The sequence below is a fragment of the Symphalangus syndactylus genome, chromosome 14 (genome assembly GCF_028878055.3).
Source record: "Symphalangus syndactylus isolate Jambi chromosome 14, NHGRI_mSymSyn1-v2.1_pri, whole genome shotgun sequence".
NCBI classification, from domain to species: domain Eukaryota; kingdom Metazoa; phylum Chordata; class Mammalia; order Primates; family Hylobatidae; genus Symphalangus; species Symphalangus syndactylus.
In genome coordinates this window covers 64,090,566-64,118,046 of record NC_072436.2, presented here as the reverse complement: position 1 = coordinate 64,118,046, position 27,481 = coordinate 64,090,566, and the positions used below count along the sequence as shown (strand labels likewise).

General features: G+C 45.5%; 1 pseudogene; it reads left to right on the top strand.

Moving 5' to 3' along the window:
* Positions 1 to 23: 23 nt before the first annotated feature.
* LOC129463004 (carbonic anhydrase 4-like) lies at positions 24 to 27,481 on the top strand (annotated as a pseudogene).

Here is a 27,481-nt window from a genome sequence, read left to right as displayed (position 1 = left end):
AAGCCCATTGGTCAGTGCGAAAGATGAAAGGGAAAGGAGGTGTGGCCAGGCAGCAGCATGTCCAGAGGGACCTGTGACATCATAAGGAAAGCGGCCCATGCAACCGCTGTCCCCGCCCCCTCAGAGAAAGGGGAGGGGCCGCCCACTCTGGGAGAGGGGAGGGGCTGGCTTTTGCTTTAAAAGCTTTGAAACTGTAAAAAATACACTTTAAAAAACATATGTGTGTATACTTTATATATATGTGTGTCTCTGTGTGTGTATCTATGTGTTCCTCCAGAGCTGTCTTCATTATCCAGCTTCTATGCAAAGTCTAGGAATTTGGCCTATATTTTTCATCTTCAAATGGATCACAAGAATTACCAGTATTACCTTAACTGAGATATAGATCCTATAAAAATGGAAAATCCATAGCATGCTTGATGATTAATGAAGCCAACTATAGTATCCAACATTCCAATAAGACAAAATAATCACAATGATTTCTCTTTTTTGGAAAAATGTTTGTCTTATTCCCCTCCATTATTGTTAAGATTTTTTTTAAAAACAAGAAATAGGTCTAATATCTTTAAAAACACAAAGCTTATGGGCCGGGTGTGGTGGCTTATGCCTGTAATGCCATCACTTTGGGAGGCCGAGGTGGGTGGATCGCCTGAAGTCAGGAGTTCGAGACCAGCTTGGCCAACATGAAGAAACCCTGTCTCTACTAAAAATACAAAAACTAGTCAGGCGTGGTGGTGGGTGCCTGTAATCCCAACTATTTGGGAGGCTGAGGCAGGAGAATCACTTGAACCCAGGAGACGGAGGTTGCAGTGAGCCAAGCTCACGCCACTGCACTCCAGCCTGGGTGACAGAGCAAGACTCCATCTCAAAAGCAACAAAATAAAATAAAATACAAAATCAGTAAGAACACAAATCTTTCAATTTAATAAGCACTTAAAGCTCTTTACTGGTTTAAAACAAACACAAGGCCCATTTTTCTAGAATCACCTGGCCTCTCTAAGCCTTGCAAATGAAACTGAATTTCTCACTTGATACCTGGCTATGACTTGCAATCATGAAAACCAAGAATTATGTTATGTCACTGTGTATTGCTTGTTACCTGAAATCCACACTAGGTTGGGATCAAGGGTTGAATCCTTCATGATGTTCTCCATAACCTGTGTGGTTCTTATCCCAGACCAAACTAAGCTTTTTTCTAGAGTTCTACAATTTACAGTTAATAGACAAGAGTGGTTCTCAAAATGTAGTCTATGGACTAGCAGCACCAGCAGCACCCGAGACCTTTTTATAAGTGCAAATTCTCAGGCCCCGCCCTGGACCTGGTGAATCAGAAACTCTGGATTAGGGTTCAGCAATCTGTGCTGCAGTAATCCCTCCAGGTGTTCAAGAACCTCTGGCATACAGCAGGTAGTAAAATGTGTTTCCTTCTGTAGGTCCAAAGCCAGGGTTACCATACGTTCTGCCTTGTTATGAAACAATGACATGCAATTAAAAGACATCAATCTCCTTTCTACTCCCACCCTCCATCCAATGTGTTTTATTTTTATGAGTTCAATAAGAAAACAAGTGGCCATCAGAGATTTAGTCTAGAAAGTATGTTTACAAGTGTCCGTTCTCATCCAGCCTGATCTCCTACAAAACCATTTACATCCTCTTACATCTCAAGTTTTAAAAAAGTATCTTCACAATGTAAGACTCAGGCACACTAGCAGTTCTATAATAAAACACCAAGTAAATCAGAATGTCCAACCTTACTAGAGAAGAAAAGTGGAATTATTGGCTATATGTTCAATTGCATTCAACAGGAAATTTAAGTTTTGAGTTCTTTTTTCACCTTCATACTTCCAAGTTAATAGAATTAAACCAGAATATGCTATTCTTTCAAAGCCTCTAGCCAGGCAAAGTTTTACTGTATTATTTCTTGCTTTCAATGGATATAAAGCAGATTCCTGGTAGGCACATTCTGTATACCTGCAAAGATGCAGAACTAAACAGTTCCATCTGTTCAATATTAAACCAAAAGTGCTGTAGACGTCAGATGGTGAGTGTAATACTTCAGCACTAGCCCAAAGCCTCAAATATGAAAAGATACCAAGAACACCACTAGCAAACAAAACTAAACTCTCGGACAGGAGCAGTAGCTCACGCCTGTAATCCCAGCACTTTGGCAAGCCAAGGTGGGAGGATTACTTGAAGTCAAGAGTTCAAGACTAGCCTGGGCAGCACACGAATTCATATCTTCACAAAACTTTTTAAAAATTAGCTGGGTGTGGTGGCACACAGCTGTAGTCCTAGCTACTTGGCGGGCTGAGGTGGGAAAATTGCTTGAGGCCAGGAGTTCAAGGCTGCAGTAGCTATGATTATGGCACTGCACTCCAGCCTGGGTGACAGAACGAGACTTAGATAATTACATTTTCTCCTGCTCCTGTTTACACTAAAATCACTAGTTAAAAGGCTTTCAAATTTGGCAGAATAAAAATTAAGTGAAATGTGACTTTGGAGCTTGGCTAGTGAAGGAAAGAAAGAAAAAAAAGGAGGGAGGGAGGGAACAAAGAAAGAGAAAGAAAGGAAAAGAAGAAAGAGAGAGAGGGAAAGAAAAAGAGAGAGAAAGAAAGAAAAAGAGAAAAAGAAAGAGGAAAGAAAGAAAGAGAGGGAGGGAGGGAAAAGAAAGTAAGAACGAAAGCAAGAAAGAAAAGGAAAGCAAGGAAGGAAGGAAGAAGAAGAAAGAAAGAAACAAGGAAAAGAAAGAGAAAGAAAGAAAGAGAAAGGAAAGGAAAGGCAAAAGAAAAGAAAAGAAGGAAGAAAAAATGAAATGACAAATTACTTACTGGGAGAAAGTTTTTTTAACCTCAATGACAGATAAAAGGTTTGCATCCTTAGTCTATAAAGAAATCTTTAAAATTATGGAGAAAAGAAACAAATGATTTTCAACCGAAAATGTGCAATGGAGAAACTGGCACTTCTCACAAGAATAAAAATGGCCAATGGCATATAAAAAGATTCAAAAGCACAAGAAATCAAAGCAATGTCATGAAAACAATGAGATTTTCTGTATAAAGGCAGCAAAGATGACAAATGGAAAAGGGAACCTGGAGCTCTGTCCTTGTTGGTGGGAGTATAACCTGAGTCACTTTTCCTGGAGAATAATTTGAAAATTTCTATTAAAAACCCGAAAAATTATTTTCCTCCAGAAATTCTACTTCTATGAATTCAGTCCAAAAATGTTTGCTTGAGCCCATTAAAATGTATGTATAAGAAAATTCACCTCTGGGGTGGCAGTGATTAACTTAATATACATCCAGCTATTAAAAATGATGATGCCAGGATATATTTACTGCCACAGAAATATGCCCAAAATATAGTAAGTGACAAAAGACTATATATTACAATTCTACTTTTTAAAAGGTTTATATGCATAAAAACATATAAAAAGCAACAAACCAGAATGTTCTGAGTGGCAAATTAAAGATTTTTCTTAATATTTGTCATCCAAATTATTACAAAAAGAATGATTTCCTTTATAATCGGGAAGAATTGTTATTTTCATTTATTTATATTTAAATCTCTTTTCTTTTTCTGATTTTTTTTCTCCTATATGTATCCCATGTAGGCTAGAATCCCTGCCTCTTGAGGTAAATCAGCCCATTTTTGGGAAGTGCGCTACAGAAAGCTGCCCCAGCTTCCTTTTAAGAGATCTGGAGACATTTTTGTTTCAAATTGTTTTATTGTTCTCAGATTATTTTGTTTAATATATGAAATTGAGGAAAAGACAAAGGAAAGGCTGACTCCCTACCCTCCTGGGGCTACTCTTCCAATTTTTGCTGCTATTGTTATGTATTAATATTCACTGGGTACTAAAAAGATGGGCAGCCCCTTAGATCATTTGTTCTTATCTCTTTCTCATAATCCTACTTCATTCCTTCATTCGCTTATTTTTAAAAGGGTCATGTGTAAAAACACATAGTTCAGAAAATTTTTAAATATAACTACCTATAAAAGTATGTGGCCAAATCCCATTCACAGTCTTATTCTCCTTCCACAGCCAAACACTTTTAATTGGTTCCTTATATATCATTTCAGAATTTATCTTTGCAAATACACATGTATGTTCTTATTCTACTCTTCTCTCTCAACACAAAAAGTAGCATACCATGCATACTATACCATTCCTTGCTCCTTTTAAAACACACACACAATATATGTGGGTTCTTCTACATGAGTACAGAGGTCTTTCTCATTCTTCTTTACAACTGCACAGTATTCACTGTTTGGATGTACCACCGTTCACTTAACCAGTTCCCTGTTGGTGGACTCTGAAGTCATCCCTGTCATCCTATTACAAACAATAATGCCAAGCATAACCACCCACACACGCCAAGTTCATTTCTGAATCTGCCTTTGATGAAGCCTCTATTTGAATCACCACAAGGTCACAAGGCTGAATAGTTAGCCCCTTTTTTAGTTTTCATTATGTACAGCAGTATGTAGCAAAAGACTCCCTTGGGCAAAGCAAATGTGCTCTTTGGGGATTTACTTCATAACAATAAATGGATAAACAGAACACCAAAGAGAACCATTTCTATTTAACCATGCACATGTATGTATATAATACATGCACATGCATAGGAAGTATACAATAAATCCATCAAAGCATTAAGCATTGTCTCAGTATGGTGGATCTCTGGAGTGCTTTGTAGACAGCCCTCCTTGCCTATCAATTCTTTCTAGTTTCAAAACAGTGAATATGTACTATTTTTACAATATAAAATTTCAAAAAATGTTAACTCAAATTAAGCTGTACACATTCCTTCAGTCTGTCCTATATTTGTATGGTGCTCCAGAGTGCTCAAATATCACTTCATTTAAAAAATTTATCTATTTTTTTTTCAAATATAGAGACAGGCAGGGTCTTGCTCTGTTGACCAGGCTGGTCTTGAACTCCTACATCCTCCTGTCCCACTTCCGCCTCCCAAAGTGCCGGTATTACAAGTGGGAGCTGTCACGCCCAGCCGGCTTCATTTGAGAAATCTTTCCCCAGCACTCCATATATTATGAATAATTCCTTTCTTCTTGTTTAGATAGCATCTTAGTCATGTCTCTATTACCTCATTTGTCACACGATAATCAGTTGTTCACCCATCTATCTCCGTTGATTGCTTATGAGGAGTCTGATTTTCAGCACCTTGAAAAGTGTGCAATACATACATGCTTCATACGCAGAGAAGGAAATGATATCACTACAGTGTAACTATTCCCAGAATTCAATGCCCATATTTGTAAATTGTTCCAGATACTCTGCCAACGACCTGAGAATGTTCTGTTTTTTCCCTAAAACGTCCATCCATTACTGAGTGTCTACGGTCATAGTTAACTCAATTGCGATGTGACCTCCGGCCAAGCCCATTCATACTTTTTATTTTAGGTGATTTTTAATTTTAATTTTTGATTTTGATAGTTTCCTTTTTGTTTTTTTAATCTAGCAGTGTTTGGTAAACTTCAACATCTCTATATCCCTGTGTCTTTGCACCTACTGGTCTCTGCTTGGAATAATATCTCAAGGTTTTATTCATCTGGAAAAAATTGCTACTCACCCTTAAAGAATCAGCTTAAATAGGCCGGGCATGGTGGCTCATGCCTGTAATCCCAGCACTTTGGGAGACCAAGGCGGGAGGATCACCTCAGGTCAGTAGTCTGAGACTAGCCTGGCCAACATGGTGAAACCTCGTCTTTACTAAAAATACAAAAAATAGCTGGGCATGGTGGTGGATGCCTGTAATCCCAGCTACTCGGGAGACTGAGGCAGAAGAAAATTGCTTGCACCCGGGAGGCAGAGTTTGCAGTGAGCTGAGATCATGCCATTGCACTCCATCTTGGGCGAAAGAGTGAGACTTCACCTCAAAAAAAGCAAAAAAAAAACCAACAAAAAACAAAAAAACAGCTTGAATAATACCTTCTCTGAGAAGCCTTTATATCTTCCTATTCTTTCAGTAAGAGTTGAAAATTCCTCAAGTCTTGAAACATTTTTGCCTCTATTACTATATATCAGGCACTGAACTGAGTGCCTAGGATAGAAAGATGAAACTGTAGACCCTGCCCCCATGGAGCTCATGGTCTAGTATGGAAAACAGCCATATGAACAAATAACCACACTATAGGTCTTCAGAGCTCAAACCCTATCCTAAATACTGCTAAATTAATATTCTGTGAGGTTTTAAAAGTACTGGGGCCAGAGACAATATCACTGTTTGGATGACTTTCCATCTAAGTTAACATTCGGCCCTCATCATCAAAGGTGATATGTGTGTACCTCTTCCTTGCAACCCACCAGGGCCTAACACATCATATCTGCACTTTTGAAATTAGGAAACAGCCTCAGAAGCCCAAGAGCTTGACGAAAGTAACTCAGCTGTTAGGTAGCAGAGCCTGGTCTGTATGATTCTTCTTCAATATCCTGCCAGTTACATGGGCAAGTGGCCTCAAAATCAACAAAAGACAAGTAGAGGTTGACATGCATCAATGGAGAGAGGCTCAAAAGGAAGAGTTTATACACAAGAATAGAGCAGAAATGTTCTGGAAGTGTGTCTGGGGATGTGAAGTAGGAGGGGGCACACCAGATTTCACCTTGGTCAAGTGAATCTGTAATTCCAACCTGGGCCTCGCCCCTGAGCTCCAGACTTAGCTATCTGTCTTTCTCGCTCTAATATAAAATCTACAGGGCAGGACTTAATCTCTAGCTTGTTCACCACAAATTAACGCAGAGTCTGCTTTATAGTAAGTACTTACTAAATAAATAAACTATCAAAGAAACTAAAGAAACATTCCACACTCTTGGGGGAAGGGATTACCTTGAAACAGACCCGAGCAGTCACTTACAAATACAGTTGACCCTCATTATTTGTGGATCCCACATTTGCGAATTTGCTTACTTGCTAAAATGTCTCTGTAATCCCCAAGTTACTCCTTGTGGAGCTTTCAAGGTGACTCATGGATATACACATAGTAGTGAAAACTCTGTCACTCCTTGCACACGTCCCAAGCTAAGGTCAAATAAGGTGACCCTCGGTCTTCTTGTTTCAGCTCTCATACAAAGATGACCCGAGGACAGAGACAGTAGAGAGCAGTGCAGTGTGGTGCAAGAAGCTGTGGCTCTGGGGCCAATTGGACGGGGTCTGAATCTTAACTCTGGCACCTGTTAGTGGAGTGGCCTCAGGCAAATCACTTGACACTTCTGTACTTCCCTTATTCTCTTGGAAAGAAAAAATTCAATCTACCAGGGTGAGTTGGTTTTCGGAATTAAGATTATAACCCATGTGAGATATGTATATATGTACATATTTACCCTGGAAACAAGGGCTCAGTATTTGATTAATTCAGTGTTCCAGGAAACTTTATAGAATATTACTACTGCAAACAATAAGAATTGACTGTAGTTATTTATAAAGAAGGAACAGAGATGTAGATAAAACAATGATTTGCATGAGCTAGAGCTTCTGAGGAAACAGAACTTCACCAGACACATAAGGTGTGGAAAAGGCTTGCAAGGAGAGAGAACGGCGCCTACAGAGAGAGGTCCAGATGGTGGAAGAAAACGGGTAGGTTCAGGAAATGGCACTTAGGAAGTCTAGAGCAGTAGAAGATGAGGCCAGAACACGGTGCCACAGCGCTTCTCTGCACCCTGTATACACCCTGTACTGCAGAACCTCACTCTCTGCATTGAATTCTTGGTTTCTAGTTCTGTCTTCCATTAAACTGTAAGTCCCTCAAGGTCAAGGTCTCTAAGAAGAAATCATAGCTACAGTCCTCTCAATTTGCAAAGAAGTTATTATTAAACACAGATATACCCAAAAAGACTGTAGAAAAATAACGTCGGATTTCAACTGCAGTCATAGCAATTCACAACTGGTATAGATTTGCAACTTGTCCAGGATTTTTCTCTGATGACTGCTGTAACTCTGTCTTAAACCCTTTTTATTGTTTTAGACACCCAGACATTCTTTTTTTTTTTTTTTTTTGAGACGGAGTCTCGCTCTGTCGCCCAGGCTGGAGTGCAGTGGCGCAGTCTCGGCTCACTGCAAGCTCCGCCTCCCGGGTTCACGCCATTCTCCTGCCTCAGCCCCTCCGAGTAGCTGGGACTACAGGCGCCCGCCACCACGGCCGGGTATTTTTTTATTTTTTTAGTAGAGACGGGGTCTCACCGTGGTCTCGATCTCCTGACCTCGTGATCCACCCGCCTCGGCCTCCCAAAGTGCTGGGATTACAAGCGTGAGCCACCGCGCCCGGCCGTAGACACCCAGACATTCTAACAAATGTCTGGGAAAAACATTCTAAAACAGCAAGAAAGATCTTGATCTTTTTAGTGTAAATGATTGATTGGTTGATTGACTGAGTTGGGGTCTCGTTATGTAGCCCAGGCTGGTCTGAAACTCCTAGGTTCAAGCAATCCTCCTGCCTCGGCCTCCCAAGAGGCTGGAATTACAGGCGCACGCCACTGCGCTGGGCTCTAGTGTGATGTATTAACAAGGCTTAAACATACCGTCCACTAGACAAGGCTGCCACCTCAGAATAAAGATTTCTTTTAATTCACCCTAATAGACTTATTTCTCTATATGCAAGATAGAATTTTACCATAGTAAAACACAAGGAAGCATATTGATATACAAATATGTTACAAAGGGGATAAGGGAAGCAATATAATTTTCCCCTTTTCCATGTCTCTCAGTTACCCTTAAGATAAAATCAAGCTGGGTGCAGTGGCTCATGCCTGTAATCCTAGGACTTTGTGAGGCTGAGGTAAGAGGATTGCTTGAGCTCAGGAGTTCGAGACCAGCCTGGGAAACATAGTGAGATGCTACCTCTACTAAAATTTTTTTTTAAATCAGCCAGATGTGGTAGATATCACACGCCTGTAGTCCCAGCTACAGGGAGGCTGAGGAAGGAGGATTGCTTGAGCCTGGGAGGCTGAGGCCACAGTGAGCTATGATCGTGCCACTGCACTGCAGGTTGAGTGACAGAGCAAGACCCTGTCTCAAAACAAAACAAAACAAAACAAAACTCAAACAGAAAACCAGGATCTGTACATTTTACTCTACCTAGACAATATCTCCATAAAATACTGCTAAACGAAAAAATCTCCCAGAGCCCAAGGAGACACAGGCACAGCTAAGAGTTCCAGCAGTTTAGTACCTTAGCATCACCTTGAGCCTTGGAGGTGAGTCACAGGTAAGCAGCTTCACTAGTGAGTCCAGCCCATAGAGGAGGGCCCTCTGCTCCATGCCCTGTCTGGAGGGGCCCCACTCATACCCAAAGGCTGACATGTTTTTAGACTAATCAACACAGTAGGGAGGCACTTCGAGGCACAGTGCCAGGCCACTGAGAGTTCTAACTTCGGCACCCTTCAGTCACCATAATCCATTCTCAGTGGTTAGCTCTGTTCTTCAGGAGGCTAGAAGCAGCCCTCGGGAATGTTCCTGCTCAGAGCTCTAGTATTCAAAGTCGCAGACCCTTCTCGGAGGCTCTCTGTTCTCTGCCCTATAGACTGAGGGAGTCTGCCACCTCACCCTCATTAGGATGCCTATGATTTAAAAAAAAATCCAGAAAATAACAACTGTTGGCTAGAATGTGAGTAAACTGGAACCCTGTGAAAACAGCGTGGCTGTTCCTCATCATAGAATTACTATATGATCCAGCTATTCCACTTCTGGGTATATCCCCCAAATAACCAAAAGCAGGAACTCAAAGAGACATGTGAACATGCATGTTTGTAGCAGCATCATTCACAAAAACCAAGAGGTGAAAGCAACACGTGTCCATCAATGGATGAGTGGTCAACAAAATGTGGGCCAGACATAACAATTCAGCCCTAAAAAGGAAGGAAATTCTGGCACATGCCACAACATGGATGGTCCTTGAGAACATTAAGTGAAATAAAACAGTCAAAAGAACAAGCACTGTAGGCTGGGTGCGGTGGCTCACACCTGTAATCCCAGCACTTTGGGAGGCCAAGGTGGTAAAATCATCTGAGGTCAGGAGTTCAAGACCAGCCTGGCCAACATGGTGAAACCCCGTCTCTATTAAAAATACAAAAAGTTGGCCGGGCGCGGTGGCTCACGCTTGTAATCCCAGCACTTTGGGAGGCCGAGGCGGGCGGATCACGAGGTCAGGAGATCGAGACCACGGTGAAACCCCGTCTCTACTAAAAATACAAAAAAATTAGCCGGGCGTAGTGGCGGGCGCCTGTAGTCCCAGCTACTCGGAGAGGCTGAGGCAGGAGAATGGCGTGAACCCGGGAGGCGGAGCTTGCAGTGAGCCGAGAGGGCGCCACTGCACTCCAGCCTGGGCGACAGAGCGAGACTCCGTCTCAAAAAAAAAAAAAAAAAAAAATACAAAAAGTAGCCAGGCGTGGTGATGAGTGCCTGTAGTCCCAGCTACTGAGGAGGCTGAAGCAGGAGAATCGCTTGAACCTGGGAGGTGGAGGTTGCAGTGAGCTGAGATCACACCACTGCACTCCAGCCTGGGCAACAAAGTCTCAAAAAAAAAAAAAAAAAAAAAAGAAAGAAAGAAAAAGCACTGTATGATTTCACTTGTCTGAGATACCTAGAGTGGCCAGAATCAACAAAAGAAAGTAGAATGGTGGTTAGGGGCTGGTAGGAGGGGGAATGAAGACTTACCATTTAATAGGTACAGAGTTCTGGTTTTACAAGATGAAAAGTTTTGCGGATGGATGGTAGTGATAATTGTATAACAGCATGATGTTCTTAATACCACTGAACTGTATATCTAAAACTGGTTAATATGGTACATTTTATATTATGTGTGTTTTACCACAATTAATTTTCTTTTTTTAGATGGGGTCTAACTCTGTCACCCAGGCCGGAGTGTAGTGGTGTGATCTCAGCTCACTGCAACCTCCGTGCCACCCCCACCTCTTCTCGCCACCCTCGGGCTCAAACCATCCTCCCACCTCAGCCTCCTGAGTAGCTGTGACCACAGGCTCATGCCACCATGTTTGGCTAATTTTTTGTACTTTTGGTAGAGACAGGGTTTCACCCTCTTGCCCAGGTTCGTCTCAAACTCCTGAGCTCAAGTGAATCTGCCCACCTTGGCATCCCAAAATGCTGGGATTTACAGGCATGAACCACTGCACCTGCCTGCAATTAAAATTTTAAAAAATGTGGTCAGGCATGGTGGCTCATGCCTGTAATTCCATCACTTTGGGAGGCTGAGGTGGGTGGATCACCTGAGGTCAGGAGTTCGAGACCAGCCTGGCCAACATGGTGAAACCCAGTCTCTACTAAAAGTACAAAAATTAGCCGGGTGTGGTAGTAGGTGCCTGTAATCCCAGCTACTCGGGAGGCTGAGGCAAGAGAATTGTTTGAACCCAGGAGGCAGAGGTTGCAGTGAGGTGAGATCATGCCATTGTACTCCAGCCTGGGCAACAAGAGCGAGACTTCGTCTCAAAAAAAAAAAAAATTTTTTTTTTAATGTGAGTGTGATGGTCTCTATGAACCAGACTGAGAATCTACCACTGCCAGGTTTATTCTGTTCCCTGTCCCCACACAGGGCCTTACCCTAGGCACTTCCTTCAGGGTGTTCCGGACAGGCTGGTCTCTCTGCTTGACAGGTGCTATGATTTGAATGTGGTTTGTGCCAACCAAAACTCATGTTGAAATTTACTTGCCAACATGATGGTGTTGGGAGGCAGGGTCTTTAAGAGGTGACTGGGTTATCAGGATGGATGAATGACTTCCTCTGGGTGACTTATCGAGAGAATGGATTAGCTCTCCTGAGAGTAGGTTGTTATAAAGCAGGTCAGCCTATTTTGTTCTCTCTCTCTGGCACACGCTTGCTTGCCCTTCTGCTTCTCTGCCATGTTAGGACACAGGTCAAAGGCCCTCACCAGAAGCTGACCAGATGAGCTGCCCAATCTTGAACTTCCCAGCCTCTAGAACTGTGAACTAAAATAAATCTCTTTTCTTTGTAAATTACCCAGTCTCAGGGTGCATTCCTAAGGTATATCAGGTAACTCTGGGTGACAGGACTTAGGCAGAACCTCATTATCAGCCTCTCAAGCCTGAGTGAAATGTTTTCATTTTAGACATTCTAATAGCTGTGTAGTGGTGTCTCATTAATGGTTTTAATTTGCATTTCCTTAAAGAGTGATGATGTTGAACATCTATTCAGTTGGTTATTTATGCCTGTGTCTCTTCTTTTTTTGCATTGTCTGTTTCAACGTGTTGCCCATTTATAACTTAGATGGTTTTCTCATTATTTAGTTTTGAGAGTAATTTACATATTTTGGGTGAGAGTACTTTTCTTTTTTTATTTTTTTTTGTTGGTGTTTAACAAGACTTAACAGATGCAAGCACCTTATCAGAAATTTGATTTTCAAATATTTTCTCTCAGCCTGTGACTATCTTTTCATTTTTTCAAGTGTCTTTCAAAAGCGGTCCTTAAATTTTTTTGAATGTGCCAAACACATTCATATTTATTTTCTTTTTTAAAAGTAAATAATAAACAGCAGTTTATCAGTTTGTTAAACAAAAAAAAATGACAGGCTGAGGTAAGTCTCCATCAGCCAAAGTTTATGGAGTCCAAGCTTGAGGAAGTGCCCAGGAAATACACAAGGCACAGAAAGAGTCTGTGGCATGGATTCTCTGAAGAGGTTTTAAAGAGATGTAGTGTTTATACATATCCTTAAAAAGGGGAAGGCATTGCCAGGCACGGTGGCTCAAGCCTGTAATCCCACCATTTTGGGAGGCCGAGGCAGGCAGATCACCCGAGGTCTGGAGTTGGAGACCAGCCTGACCAACATGAAGAAACCCCATCTCTACTAAAAATACAAAATTAGATGGGAGTGGTGGTGCATGCCTATAATCTCAGCTACTCGGGAGGCTGAGGCAGAAGAATCGCTTGAACCTGGGAGGCGGAAGTTGCGTTAAGGCAAGATCACGGCATTGCACTCCAGCCTGGCCAACAAGAGCGAAACTCTACCTCAAAAAAAAAAAGGGGGGAGGTGGGGAAGGTATGTAGGATGAGGGGCAGGTAGGTAGTGAGACAAGGAATAGTTATATTCTTGTGAGACTTTAGTTAGTTCCCAGTAGATCTGCATTTTACATAAGATAAGGTGAACTTCCGAAGGAAAAAAAGGGAGTAAAGGAAGAATTAATTGTGCAGGCGTCTCCGGGTAGGTGGAAGAATGATTAATCTCATCTTCCCTTTGTTCTGCACCTGGAAAGATAAGCTTGGAATCAACATTATGTGTGTAGAAAGGAACAACGTTGGTTTTAGGAGCTAGATTTAGATTGCAGACCTAAAGTTACAATCAACATGCCCTCATTTTATGGGCAGATATACATCTTGGAAGTTTTTGAGGCAGCAAAATATTTAAGTGTGACTGATTTGTGGGGCAAACATCTGGAGCTGCCTGAGGCCTTTTGCAACCTGTGGGGGTCTGGCTAATGCTTCATGCTTTCACACAAGGTTGTGAAGTAGCAGCTTGGCACTTGGCAAAAGCATGGCAGTGTTGTGTGGCACAACCTCTATGCTTAACTTTCCCTTTGGCATAAGGAGTTTGGGGATCCTGAGATTGTTTTTATTTTCCCTTATAAGTTTTACTTTTTTAAAACCTAAGCTTAACATTACATATTTAAACAACTGTCAAAACTTACTAAGTTGCCAGCCAGCATTCGTACATAACTAGAAAACATGCTTAATTTTTTTAAGCCAGAAATATATTACCATTAATATCTTTCAGTACTAAATACTGGGGAAAAAAGCAATTATTTCTGTAGAAGATTCATCCTGACAACGTTAACTCGTCAGCAGGCTGACATCACTTGCATCACATCTCAAGCAAAATTGAAAATCAGATACATTGGTAGTGTACAATCTTGTACACTACCAAAGAATCATAGCTGTATGGGTGCAGTGGCTTCCACCTGTATTCCCAGCACTTTGGGAGGCTGAGGCGGGAGGCTTCCGTGGCAGTTAAATTCTGCCGGTTGAAAAAAATAAACCGGGGATGGTGGCAAAGTCACGCCTGTAATCCCAACACTGTGAGAGGCTGATGCAGGAGGACTGATTGAGTCCAGGAGTTTGAGACCAGCCTGGGCAACATGGAGAAACCCTGTCTCTACAAAAAATACAAAAATTAGCTAGGCCTGGTGGTGCGTGCCTGTAGTCCCAGCTACTCGGGAGGCCTAGGTGGGTGGGAAGATTGCTTGAGCCTGGGAGGTTGAGGCTGCAGTGAGCCAAGATCGAGCCACAGACTGGGTGACAAAGTGAGACCCTGTCTCAAATAAATAAATAAATAAATAAGTCACAGCTTACTTTGGATTATGTTTAATTAAGAAAAGCAAAGTGCATACAGAGATTTATAACTTTAAAGACAAAAAAAGTCTTATTATGTGATCTAAAGAATAAACTCAAAAGTCCATGACAAATAGAAGTTCTAAACAATTGTTTACAAACACTTTAGGTATAATTACAGTAAAAGTCAAGTTCATCTGAAATCACCAAAAAAAAGTTTCTGGTTGGTCACAGTGGCTCACCACCTGTAATCCCAGCATTTAGGGATTTTCTTACAATAAAAGGCATACAGGTTGATTATTATCAAACTGTTCCTATTTTAAATGACATGATTGCCCCTATATAAAATTTTAAGGAATCTAAAAACAAAAAACAGCTTCCAAAACTAGTGAGTTTAGAAGCGCACAGGATGCAGCATAAATATATGAAAACCGATTGTATTTCTATATAGTAATAAAAAACAAGTAGACACAAATTAAAATTGCTATGTTGTTTATAATCACTCGAAAAATTAAATACTTAGCTATAAATCTCACAAAACATGGACAGAACTCATAAGCTGAAACCTACACAGTGCTGAGGAAAACAAGTTCCTGGCTCATCCTGCAGCCTGGAGGGGACGGCCTCGGAGGCCTGGCTGTCTCTCACGCCCTGGGGCTTTCAGGGTGGAGCGTGAACAGGCCTCCGGGAAACATCTTCCACCAGCCAAACCCTCCTGCTGCCTTATTGAAGAAGTCCCTCTTCCAGCTTTTCTGCTCACGTCTCTGAATCTCTCCTTGGTAAAGGCTCACGTGGGCTCCGGCACTGGCGTCATGCGGAGGACAATGAAGGGCAGCCAGGCGTCTGGGGGTGACTCCTGGAGCCCCGCCTGCACCCAGACCCGCTCTTCCTGCGCAGTGGCCCTGCCTGAGGCTACTTTCCACCAGCGGGAATCGAAACTGATCTGGATGAGAACACGTATGTGGAGGGAGGAGGCTTGGCTAGAAAGAGCAAGAAAAACTTTATGAGGCAGAGAAGGGACAGTGACGAGGATTAGGGTTCAGGGCTGCAGGCTGCCCTCCAGCCCAGGCCCTTCCCCACCCCTCCCTCTAGCCGAACTCTGATCAGCAGGACCAGGCAGCACAGGGCTTGGCCCAAAAAGAACAAATCGAAGTTATTCAGAGAGCTCAGGAAACCCCTCTTACAGGCATCAACTGGTTTCCAGGAAAAGAGAGAGGTTAATAGCTGACCCCACCACTGCAGTGACTCTCTTTTGAGCCCTAAAGCAAATAGAAAAATCACTGGGGTAGGGAAGAAACATTTAGCATAGTGGTGCTCAGACTTTGGTAAGACAAGAATCTTCCAAGATTTGGGTGCTTGGGAGTAGGGCTAGAAATGTGCATTCTCTTTTTCTTTTTTTGATACAGGATCTCGGTCTGTAGCCCAGGCTGGAGTGCAGTGGCGTGGTCTCTGCTCACTGCAAGCTGCGCCTCCCGGGTCCACGCCATTCTCCTGCCTCAGCCTCCCGAGTAGCTGGGACCACATGCGCCCGCCACCACGCCTGGCTAATTTTTTCTATCTTTAGTAGAGACGGGCTTTCACCGTGTTCGCCAGGATGGTCTCGATCTCCTGACCTCGTGATCCACCCGCCTCGGCCTCCCAAAGTGCTGGGATTACAGGGGTGAGCCACCGCGCCTGGCCTATATTTTCTCTCAGCATAAACAAGTTTCAGTCTTACTGATGTGTGTTAAACTGTTCCCCCATTTATACTTCAGCTGGTTCGTGGTTTTTAATAACGTAGATACAAATGTAAGGAATATTTATATGTACATAACTTTTCACTTTTAAAACGTTGTGATAGGCCAAGCGCGGTGGCTCATGCCTATAATCCTAGCACTTTGGGAGACTGAGGCGGGCTCATTGCCTGAGCTAAGGAGTTCAAGACCAGCCTGGGCAACACAGTGAAACCCCGTCTCTACTAAAATACAAAAAAAATTAGCCAGGTGTGGCGGCGTGCACATGTAGTCCAGCTACTCAGAAGGCTGAGGCAAAAGAATTGCTTGAACCCTGGAGGCGGAGGTTGCAGTGAGCCAAGATCGCACCAACGCACTTCAGCCTGGGAGACAGAGTGAGACTCCGTCTCTTAAAAAAACAAAACAAAACAAACAAACAAACAAAAAACTGTGATAAGGTCGGACGTGGTGCTCATGCCTGTAATCCCAGCACTTTGGGAGGCTGAGGCAGCCAGATCACCTGAGTTCAGAAGTTTGAAACCAGCCTGGCCAACACGGTGAAACGCTGTCTCCACTAAGAAAAATACAAAAATCAGGGGCTGGGCGCGGTGGCTCACGGCTGTAATCCCAGCACTTAGGGAGGCCGAGGTGGGCGGATCACGAGGTCAGGATATCGAGACCATCCTGGCTAACACGGTGAAACCCCGCTCTACTAAAAATACAAAAACTTAGCCGGGGATGGTTGCGGGCGCCTGTAGTCCCAGCTACTCGGGAGGCTGAGGCAGGAGAATGACGTGAACCGAGGCGGACCTTGCAGTGAGCGGAGATCGTGCCACTGCACTCCAGCCTGGGCGACGAGCGAGACTCTTGTCTCAAAAAAACAAAAAAAGAAAAAGAAAAATACAAAAATTAGCCAGGCGTGATGGCAAGTGCCTGTAGTACCAGCTACTCGGGAGGCTGACGCACCAGAATAGCTTGAATCTGGGAGGCGGAGCTTGTAGTGAGCCGAGATAGCACCACTGCACTCCAGCTTGAGGGAAAAAGTGAGACTCATTATCAAAAAAAAAAAAAAAGGAAAAAAAGATAGGAAGCAAGCTGGGTGTGTGCGTTTAGAGGTGCTGTACATTTTCAGCATTATAAATGAATAGAGATGAGTGGCAATAGTTACTTTGGTCCATAGATTTTTGGTATCTTAACTAGTTTTGGATCTCTTCCACTAAAGGGATTGTCTGTTGACCGTTGTTAGGAATGTAAGTACTGAAGACAAACTGCCTGGGTTTGAATTTTCTTCTGTACTTTGCACCCTGCCTGGGTTCAAATCCTAGCTCTGCTTATTAAGTTCTTTTAAGGGGATCATCTTTGAGCAAATGTCTTAGCTCCTGTTTTCCCAAGTAAATGGACACAATAGTTGCTACCTTGTGAAAGATTCACGTAATTGACCAGCATTTACCAAGTAGCATCGGTGTTCAGTTTCAGTCATTGGTGATTCTGCAGTTGGACTGTGAGGGGGTGCTGGGGTGCGGGTGGTGTGTGTGTGTAGCATTTAATTGCATGCGGAAAGGAAAAGATACTTTTTATAACCGAGAGGCAGCTTTTCTCTGCTTTTGTGTCAAAAGGGAAGAAGGGAGTTTGGAGAGGGAAACCAATTCTCTATAATACTAAGCTCTCTTCCTCAAAATCGAGGTAGATAGAATGTGCAATAATTTACGGAATTTCTAGACTGAGACAATCTGATTTTTTAAAATGTATTTTTATTTATTTTTATTTATTTTTTTTTTTGAGACAGAGTCTCGCTCTGTCGCCCAGGCTGGAGTGCAGTGGCGCGATCTCGGCTCACTGCAAGCTCTGTCGCCCGGGTTCACGCCATTCTCCTGCCTCAGCCTCTCCGAGTAGCTGGGACTACAGGCACCCGCCACCATGCCCGGCTAATTTTTTGTATTTTTAGTAGAGACGGGGTTTCACCGTGGTCTCGATCTCCTGACCTCGTGATCCGCCCGCCTCGGCCTCCCAAAGTGCTGGGATTACAAGCGTGAGCCACCGCGCCCGGCCTGTATTTTTATTTTTTCAGGCTGAGACTGAGCTAAAGTTAATCTGTGGCGACGTGCTGGATGCACTGGACAAACACCTCATTCCAGCAGCTAACACCGGCAAGTCCAAGGTTTTCTATTATGAAATGTAGGTTCTATACTAGAAAGGAAAATGTAAGATTAAAAGTTGGCCTTTTTAGAATCATGACTTCCTTCTATGTAGGTTTCCAACTTTTATTTAAAAATAAGTGTTTAATATTAGAAGGATAGTCAATGTTGGAATAAAAAGATGGTCAGGCTATTATAAAAATGCATTAGCTTTTGCTTTACTTATTTATATTCTTTTGCTTTCATGGGACCTATCTCATTCCACTCCCCTAAACGGCCACACATTTCACAGTGCTGGCTGAATGTTTCATGTAGAAATTTAATTTTATGATTAATACACTTGTGCCATTTCTTGGAACCACTTGCTTGTTTAATTCTAGTCTTTCAAGTGATAATTTTGTTGCTATCTAGAGGCTCCTCAGTTAATTTCTGTAGGATTTTTGGTTATATTTAATAAGGAAAATAATAGGAAATATCTAAGAAAAAAACAAAGCCAATTATTCCTGAGCGTGTTTAAAATTATTGAAGTATGTCTGTTAATTTTTAGTATAGAACCTACATTTCATAATAGAAAACCTTGGACTTGCCAGTGTTAGCTGCTGGAATGAGGTGTTTGTCCAGTGCATCCAGCACGTCTCCACAGATTAACTTTAGCTCAGTCTCAACCTGAAAAAATAAAAATACATTTAAAAAAATTCAGATTGTTGAAGTGTAGAAATTCTGTAAATTATTACACATTCTATGTACCTCTGATTCTGAGGAAGAGAGCTTAGTATTGAACAGAATTCATTTCCCTCTCCAAACTCCCTTCTTCCCTTTTGACACAAAAGCAGAGAAAACTGCCTCTCGGTTATAAAAAGTATCTTTTCCTTTCCGCATGCAATTAAATGCTACACACACACACCACCCCCACCCCAACATCCCCTCACAGTCCAACTGCAGAATCACCAATGACTGAAACTGAACACTGATTTTACTTGGTAAATGCTGGTCAATTACATGAATCTCTCACAAGGTAGCAACTATTGTGTCCATTTACTTGGGAAAACAGGAGCTAAGACATTTGCTCAAAGATGAACCCCTTTAAAGAACTTAATAAGCAGAGCTAGGATTTGAACCCAGGCAGGGTGCAAGGGACAGAACAAAATTCAAACCCAGGCAGTTTGCCTTCAGTACTTACATTCCTAACAACGGTCAACAGGCAATTCCTTTAGTGGAAGAGATCCAAAACTAGTTAAGATACCAAAAATCTAAGGACCAAAGTAACTATTGCCACTCATCTTTATTCGTTTATAATGCTGAAAACGTACAACACCTCTGAAGGCACATACCAACCAAGTTTACTTCCTTTTTTTTTTTTTTTTTTTTTTTGAGAGGGGGTCTTGCTTTGTTGCCCAGGCTGGAGTGCAGTGGCGTGATCTCAGCTCACTGCAGTCTCCACCTCCCGGGTTCATGCCATTCTCCTGCCTCAGCCTCCTGAGGAGCTGGGACCACAGGCGCCCACCACCACGCCCAGCTAATTTTTTGTATTTTTAGTAGAGATGGGGTTTCACTGTGTTAGCCAGGATGGTCTCGATCTCCTGGCCTTGTGATCTGCCCGCCTCGGCCTCCCAAAGTGCTGGGATTACAGGCATGAGCCACTGCTCCTGGCCTATTTTTTGTTTTTTAGACAGTCTTGCCCTGTCACCCAGGCTGGAGTGCAGTGGCCCTGTCTCGGCTCACTGCAGCCTCTGCCTTCCAGGTTCAAGCAGTTCTCATGCCTCAGCCCCGTGAGTAGCTGGGATTACAGGGGCGTGCCACCGTATCTGGTTAATTTTTGCATTTTTAGTAGAGATGGGGTTTCACCGCGTTGGCTAGGCTGGTCTTGAATTCCTGGCCTCACGAGATCCACCTACCTCGGCCTCCCAAACTGCTGGATTATGGGTGTGGGCCATGGCCCAACTCTACTATTTCAATGAAGCTCCTGTACCCTAGGTCATCATTGACTTCCCAGTTGCTGAATACAGTTGTCTTTACTGAATTTGTTCTTAATTTAACTTTCTTTTGCATTGAAGCTACTGACCACAGCATTTTGAAACTCTCTTTCATTACTGTGATTCTACTTTCCTTATTTTTCATCTTAACTCTTAGTCTGTGGCTTCTCAGACTTCCTCACAATTGATTGCTTATTTTAAAAATGCAAAAATTTAAACCTCCTGAGCAGTTCAAAAATAATATACTTTTGAAATTTTTTAAAACTTTTCAAAGAGTTCCAAGAATAGTTCGGTGATCACCAGTTAATACCATTTTGCCATATTTTCTTTGTCTGTGTGTCCCTCCGTTTCTACCTGCACCCACATATATGTATATCTATGAATATTCACGTTTTTTTCTTTTTTCTTTTCTTTTTTTTTTTTTTTTTTTGTTGAGACGGAGTCTGGCTCTGTCATCCAGGCTGGAGTGCAGTGGCACAATCTCGGCTCACTGCAATTTCCACCTCCCAGTTTCAAGAGATTTTCCTGCTGCAGCCTCCCCAGTAGCTGGGATTACAGGTGTCTGCAACCACACCTGGCTAATTTTGTATTTTTAGTGGAGATGGGATTTCACCATGTTGGCCAGGCTGATCTTGAACTCCTGACCTCAGGTGATCCGCCTGCCTTGGCCTCCCAAAGTGCTGGAATTACAAGCGTGAGCCACCGTGCCCAGCCTCTAGGTTTTTTTGTAGGTGTCATCTATCAGGTCAAGTAAATAAATTCCCTTCTACTCCTAGTCTGCTAAGAATTTTTATCATAAGTGGATATTGAATTTTGACAAATCTTTTTCTGCCTTTATTAAAAAACCATACAATTTTTCTTATTTAGCCTGTTGATGTGGTGAAATTTTCTTTTGTCTTTTTTTTTGGAGACAGAGTCTCCCCGTTGGCCCAGGCTGGAGTGCGGTGGTGCAATCTTGGCTCACTGCAATCTCTGCCTCCCAGGTTCAAGCGATTCTCATGTCTCAGCCTCCTGAGTAGCTGGGATTACAGGCCCCTGCCACCATGCCTGGCTAATTTTTTGTATTTTTAGTACTGACGGGGTTTCACCATGCTGGCCAGGCTGGTCTTGAACTCCTGACCTCAAGTGATCCACCAGCCTCGGTCTCCCAAACTGCTGGGATTACAGGCGTGAGCCACTGTGCCACCCACTAATTTATTTTTTATAGAGATGGGGTCTTGCTTTGTTGCCCAGGCTGCTCTTGAACTCCTGGCCTCAAGCTGTCCCCTCATCTTGGCCTCCCAAAATGTTAGGATTACAGGTGTGAGCCACCACATCCAGCTTATTTCTCAAAGGAGTGATTAAATGTATGTCTCTTTCACTATACTGAATGTCAACAGGGACAATTTTGATTTTGTTTATTTTATTTTGTTTTGTTGTATTGTATTGCATTGCATTGCATTGTATTGTATTGTATCGTATGACGGTGTCTCACCCTGTCGCCTCGGCTGGAGTGCAGTGGCATGATCTTGGCTCACTGCAACCTCCGCCTCCTTGGTTCAACTGATTCTCCTGCTTCAGCCTCCCGAATAGCTGGGGTTACCGGTGTGTGCCATCACGCCCAGCTAATTTTTGTATTTTTATTAGAGATGAGGTTTCTCCACGTTGGCCAGGCTGGTCTCAAACTGCTGGCCTCAAGTGATCCACCCACCTCAGCCTCCCAAAGTGCTGGGATTACAGGCATGAGCCACCGAGCCCGGCTTTACTTTTATTTTTATATTTTTGAGATGGAGTCTCACTTTGTCACCCAAGCTGGAGGGCAGTGGCGTGATTTTGGCTCACTGCAACCTCTGCCTCCTGGGTTCAAGCGATTCTCCTGTCTCAGCTTCCCAAGTAGCTGGGATTACGGGCATGTGCCACCACTCCTGGCTAAGTTTTGTATTTTTAGTAGAGACGGGCTTTTGCTATGTTGGTCAGGCTGGTCTCAACTCCTAATGTCAGGTGATCTGCCCACCTCAGTCTCCCAAAGTGCTAGGATTACAGGCATGAGCTGCCGCGCCGGGCCTGGCTTTGTTTATTACTGTACCTAATGCCTAATACAGTTTTTGGCATATATTAAGTGGCCAATAAATACTTATGGAATAAATGAATGAATGGACACTTTTTAAACCTCATCCTGCTTGACATTTTTGCAGCATTCTACACTATAGGTTGTTCCCACCTCCTGGAATCTTTCTTCCCTAAACTTTCATATTCTACTGATTTCCCCACTTCTGTAGGCTTTCTTTACAGGCAAGCTGCTACTTCTTTATGAATCTTACAGCTTCAGATACTGCTGTGAAAACGGGGACACCTACATAGTCACCCACATAGGCACAAGTACAGACTTAGAGAATAATAAATGCTCAGTCACCATTTCCTCATCTGAGAAGAGAGTGGATACTGTCATCCCTTAGTATCTCTGGGAATTGGTTCCAGGACCCCATGTGGACACCAAAATCCATGGATGCTCAGGTCCCTTATATACAATGATGCGGTATTTGCATATAATCTATGCACATCCATATGCTTTAAATCAGATTACTTAAAATACTTCATAAAATGCAATTTCTGCCCTGCATGCACTTTCCCCTCTTATTAACATCTTGCATCCATGTGGGACATTTGAGGTGCAGCCTTTTTTTCAGAGATGCTGGGTTCTACTGCCCTGAGGCAGAGCTCTCAGCCTGGCCCCAAAGACCAGGACTGTGCGGTTGAGGGGCAGGGGAGAAAGCCTGGCTGCTTTCCCCGCAGTGGGTGCTGTGAGACACTAGCCAAGAAGGGATCTTAGTAACACAGGGCAAGGCATTCTGGGGAGGGGCCGCCTAATCTCCTCCCTCATCTCGGATCTGGGAAGGCTGTCCGGCTGAACCTGACTCTATTGTCCCAGGATCGGAGGCTGGGCCGAGTCCTCCTCTTCCCCCCTCACCAGAGTCTCCCTTCCAGGTTTGGGGTGTGGGAGGTAAGCGGGGAGGAGGCAGCTGGTGACCAAGGAATGGAGTATCCAGGCCAGCCCCACGTTAGGGATGAGGGGCCTAAGAGGGGTTCCCTGGAGGGCCGGTGGCTGCTTGGCCTGGCCTTGCCTGGGGAACAGAGCCCTACGCCAGCTGACCTGTTGATCAGCCCCTGCTTAGTTTTCGATTGAGTCTCTTTCCCTGGGCCCTCAATCCTACTGCCAGGAACACTCCATCCCAGCCCAAGAGGGGTTCCAACCCCAGGGGTAAGCCCAGGCTCTGATCCTCCTGTGTGTGTGAGCAACAAGACACACGCACGCACACTTCACACCCTTCCTCTCTGCTCCAGAGTCACACTGGTGCTACAAGGTTCAAGCCGAGTCCTCCAACTACACCTGCTTGGGTGAGTACAGCCAGTCCAGGGGACTGCTCTTTCTGCGTGGTGGGCACCACACAGGCCGAAATGGAGACCCCGGAAGGGTGGGAAGGCGAGGGGTGATGGTGGCCTCCCAGGCAGATATCAGTTCCCAGCATACACACACACACACATATACACACACACACAGATATACAAACACCCACACTCACACTCACAACACACACAAGCACACACTCACTCGCACTCACATGCACACAAACACATTCTCACACACACACAAACACACACTCACACTCTCCTGTCCTGGTGCTCAGGGACCAGGGAGTGTAGAGCGACCTGAGTCTTCACTGGCACCTGCTGTCACCGAGAGGGCGTGTTCCCTGTGGAATGAATCGGCAGCAGCATTAAAGGAAGAAAGGTGCCTTGCTGTTTCCCATAACAGAACGGGGAGTTGTTTCTATCCCAGTGACACCCCTTGTAGGGGGCCTGAGCGATGGTCCTTTATGCTTTTATTCGAATGCTGACAAATTTGAATGCAAACCCTGCAGTCTGCTGTGTTTTGGTGACTGAGCAGTGCTGCCCGCTCCTGACCCTGGCCCACCTGGTGTTGGGGTCACCAGGGTTCGGGGAACCAGCTCCTCCAGGGTTACTCCTCTCCCTCCCATTCCTGAGATGATGCTCAGCATCCTTCATCAGCAGCCCCCCAGGGGGTCCCACTCCACTGCTTCCAAAGCCCTCTCCATCTACCTCCTTTAAACTCTCTGACATCCCAGGGAAGCGGATTATCTCTGCAGTTTCCACTTTACATCTGGGAAACCCAGGACTTGGAGAGGCCGTGTGCCCCACCTCATGAAGTTGTCCCCACCCCGGAGCTCACAGTCAACAGGTGGCAACCCTGTTCCCACCCTGTCCCACACTGGGGCTAGACTCCCCAGCCTTGCATGTGTGTGTCTGTGGAGGAGGGGGAGGGCCCAGGGAGGGTGAGGGCAGAGTTCTGAGCTGAGCAGCCCTCCAACACAGCCTTCAGGCCACCCCAAAGCATTGCCGTGTGGGAACTGAGTGGGTGGGCCTGACTTCAGTGGGGCAGTGGGGGCTACACCTTGGTGCCAGGTGCCCCTGACTCTCAGCCCACCCTCTGTCCCTGCTCAGTGCCAGTCAAGTGGGGTGGAAACTGCCAGAAGGACCACCAGTCCCCCATCAACATCGTCACCACCAAGGCAAAGGTGGATAAAAAAACTGGGACGCTTCTTCTCTGGCTACAATAAGAAGCAAACATGGACCATCCAAAATAACAGGCACTCAGGTGGGCTGGAAGGAGGCCCCAGGCATGCCTGGGCACCTGAGCTCCCCGAGGACTGAGAGGATGGGGCTTCTCCCAGGAAGGTGTGCCAGGCCCAGGCCCATCTGTGCTGCGAGGGGGCTGAAAATCCCATGGGGGAGGACAGCTTCCAGGAGGAGAGAACACTCTAGTGTGTTTTCGGTACTTTCATCAGACCAGTCTGGGATGGGGGGAAGGAAACGTTGCAGGAAGAAGGACATGTGCAAAGGCGCGGAGGCATGGAACAGCTCGGCGCGTCCAGAGAACTGCCAGGAGCTCTGTGTGGATGAAGGACAGAGAGTGAAGCCAGGCGGAGCCCAAGCAAGGCCCGGGGGCAGATCGCCCAGGCCAGAGGAGTTTGGACATTACCCCGAGGACACCAGGGCACCACAGAGGAGGTGGACGCAGAGGAGACACCAGGGCAGAGCTGCAGTTTGGGGCAGTGGAGGGTGCAGGAGAGGGGGAGGCAGGCAGGGAGGCCAAGGAGGAGACCAGGGAAAGGTCCAGGACTGTCCCGCCCTGCCCCACCCCTGCAGGCCAGGACCAGAGCCCATGAAGGGTGGGAGGCAGGAGACAATGTCTCGTCTGGGTGAAGCTGGGATGAGGGGCTGGAGGAGGCTGAGGGAGAGTGGTTCGAGAACTCTGCCCCTTCTGCCCCCAGTGATGATGTTGCTGGAGAACAAGCATTTCTGGAGGAGGACTGCCTGCCCGGTACCAGGCTACACAGTTGCACCTGCACTGGTCCAACTTGCTAGATAAGGGCTCGGAGCACAGCCTCCATGGGGAACACTTTGTTATGGAGGTGAGGGCCCCTTCCCGACTGGGACTTTGTCTGGGCTCTCGGCATGCACCTGCCTTGGGCAAGCAGGGTAGTCCAGGCCCTTCATAGGTCCCCTCTTCACCCCTCCACCCCCACCAGGTGCACATAGTACATGAGAAAGAGAAGGGGACATCGAGAACGTGAAAGAGGCCCAGGACCCTGAAGATGAAATCACGGTGCTGGCCTTTCTGGTGGAGGTGGGACTCCCACCCCCCACTTCCCAGGGAACCCGGGGCTGAGGGCTGCTTCTTAGGATCCAGAGACCTGGGACTCCAGCGAGGCAGGAGGGGGCAAGGAGACTCCAGCTTCCGCCTCTGTTTCTGGGGTTGCATGCCCCTGCGCCAGGTGGGGAGCCCAGAGCCTCAATCCCAGAAGCTGCCTGGCCTTCCATCCCCAGATCAGGAGAATGAACGGGCCACCACCACTGGCTCCCTGCAGACTTTCTCAAGACCCTTCCCTCCCTTTCCAGGCTGGACCCCAGGTGAACGAGGGCTTCCAGCTGCTGCTGGTGGCACTGTCTAATATCCCCAAACCTGGTGAATCAGGATGGGGGAGAAGGGCGCGGGCTGAGGAGGGTGATTCCTCCCACAAAGGAAGGGGTGGGTGTGCGGGGAGCTGGGCTTTCAGAGTGCAGGGGAAGAGGGGCTCCTTCTCCCACCCTCACTGACAGTGTCCTCTGCCCCTACCTCAGAGATGAGCACTATGATGGCAGAGAGCAGCCTGCTGGACTTGCTCCCCAAGGAGGAGAAACTGAGACACTACTTCCGCTACCTGGGCTCACTGACCACACCGACCTGTGATGACACGGTTGTCTGGACTATGTTCCAGAAGCCCATTCAGCTTCGCAGAGAACAGGTGCACAGGGCCCAGGGCAGGGCACAAGCTCCCATTGCCTGGCTCCCCAGAAATTATCCCTCTGTCTGCCCTCAGAGGTCCCTCGGGATGCGGGTGGGGAGCCCAGGTAACTTAATTCCATTGTTAATCATGGACATTCACTGAAGACAGGCAAGAAAGGCCTGAGTAGTTCCATCCCCGGATTGGGGGCTGGACGGGAGGCAGGGGAAGGTGGAGTCATTCAGCAAATAGTGCTGGGGTTTCTACAATGAACGAGGCTCTGGGGAGACAGCAGTGAGCCCAAAGGACCCAAATCCCTGCCCTTGCACTACTTTCATTCCAAAACAGTGGTTCTCAAAGTGGGGTCCCTGGACCAGTGGGGTCAACATCATCACCGGGGGAATTTGCTAGAAATGCTAATCCTCAGAGCTACTGAATCAGGAACTCTGGGGGTGGAGCCCAGGCATCTGGGGCCCAACAACCCCACCCCCCAGCTGAAGCTAATGCATGCTCAAGTTTGAGAGCCACTGTCCTGTAGTAAGAGTGACAAGAGAAGCAGGCATTGCGGTCTCCCTGGAGTGTGAGTGAAAGGAAGCCAATGGGCGCTTAGTCCTCACCCATGCCATGCACCTCATTTACATCCCCTATTCTTATCATCTTCACGACCACCTTGAGAGCCAGGGGTTTGGAGCCCCTCTTTCCTAATGAGGGCTCCCAGGTCAGGACGAGGTGCCTGCCTGAGGTCAAACGGCGGGAGTGCAGCTCCCCCTGCCCCCACCCGCTGAGCCCCGTCGCTTCTGCAGATCGTGGCATTCTCTCAGAAGCTGTACTATGACAAGAACCAGAAACTGAGCATGAGAAGCAATGCTCAGGCCCCTGCAGCAGCCAGGACAGTGAACGGTGATTAAGTCTGGGGCCCCGGGGTCGGCCGCTGCCCTGGGCCCTGCCTGCCCTACTGGGCCCCACGCTGGCCTGCCTGCTGGGTGGCTTCCTGCGATGATGGCTCACTTCTGCACGCAGCCTCTTTGGTG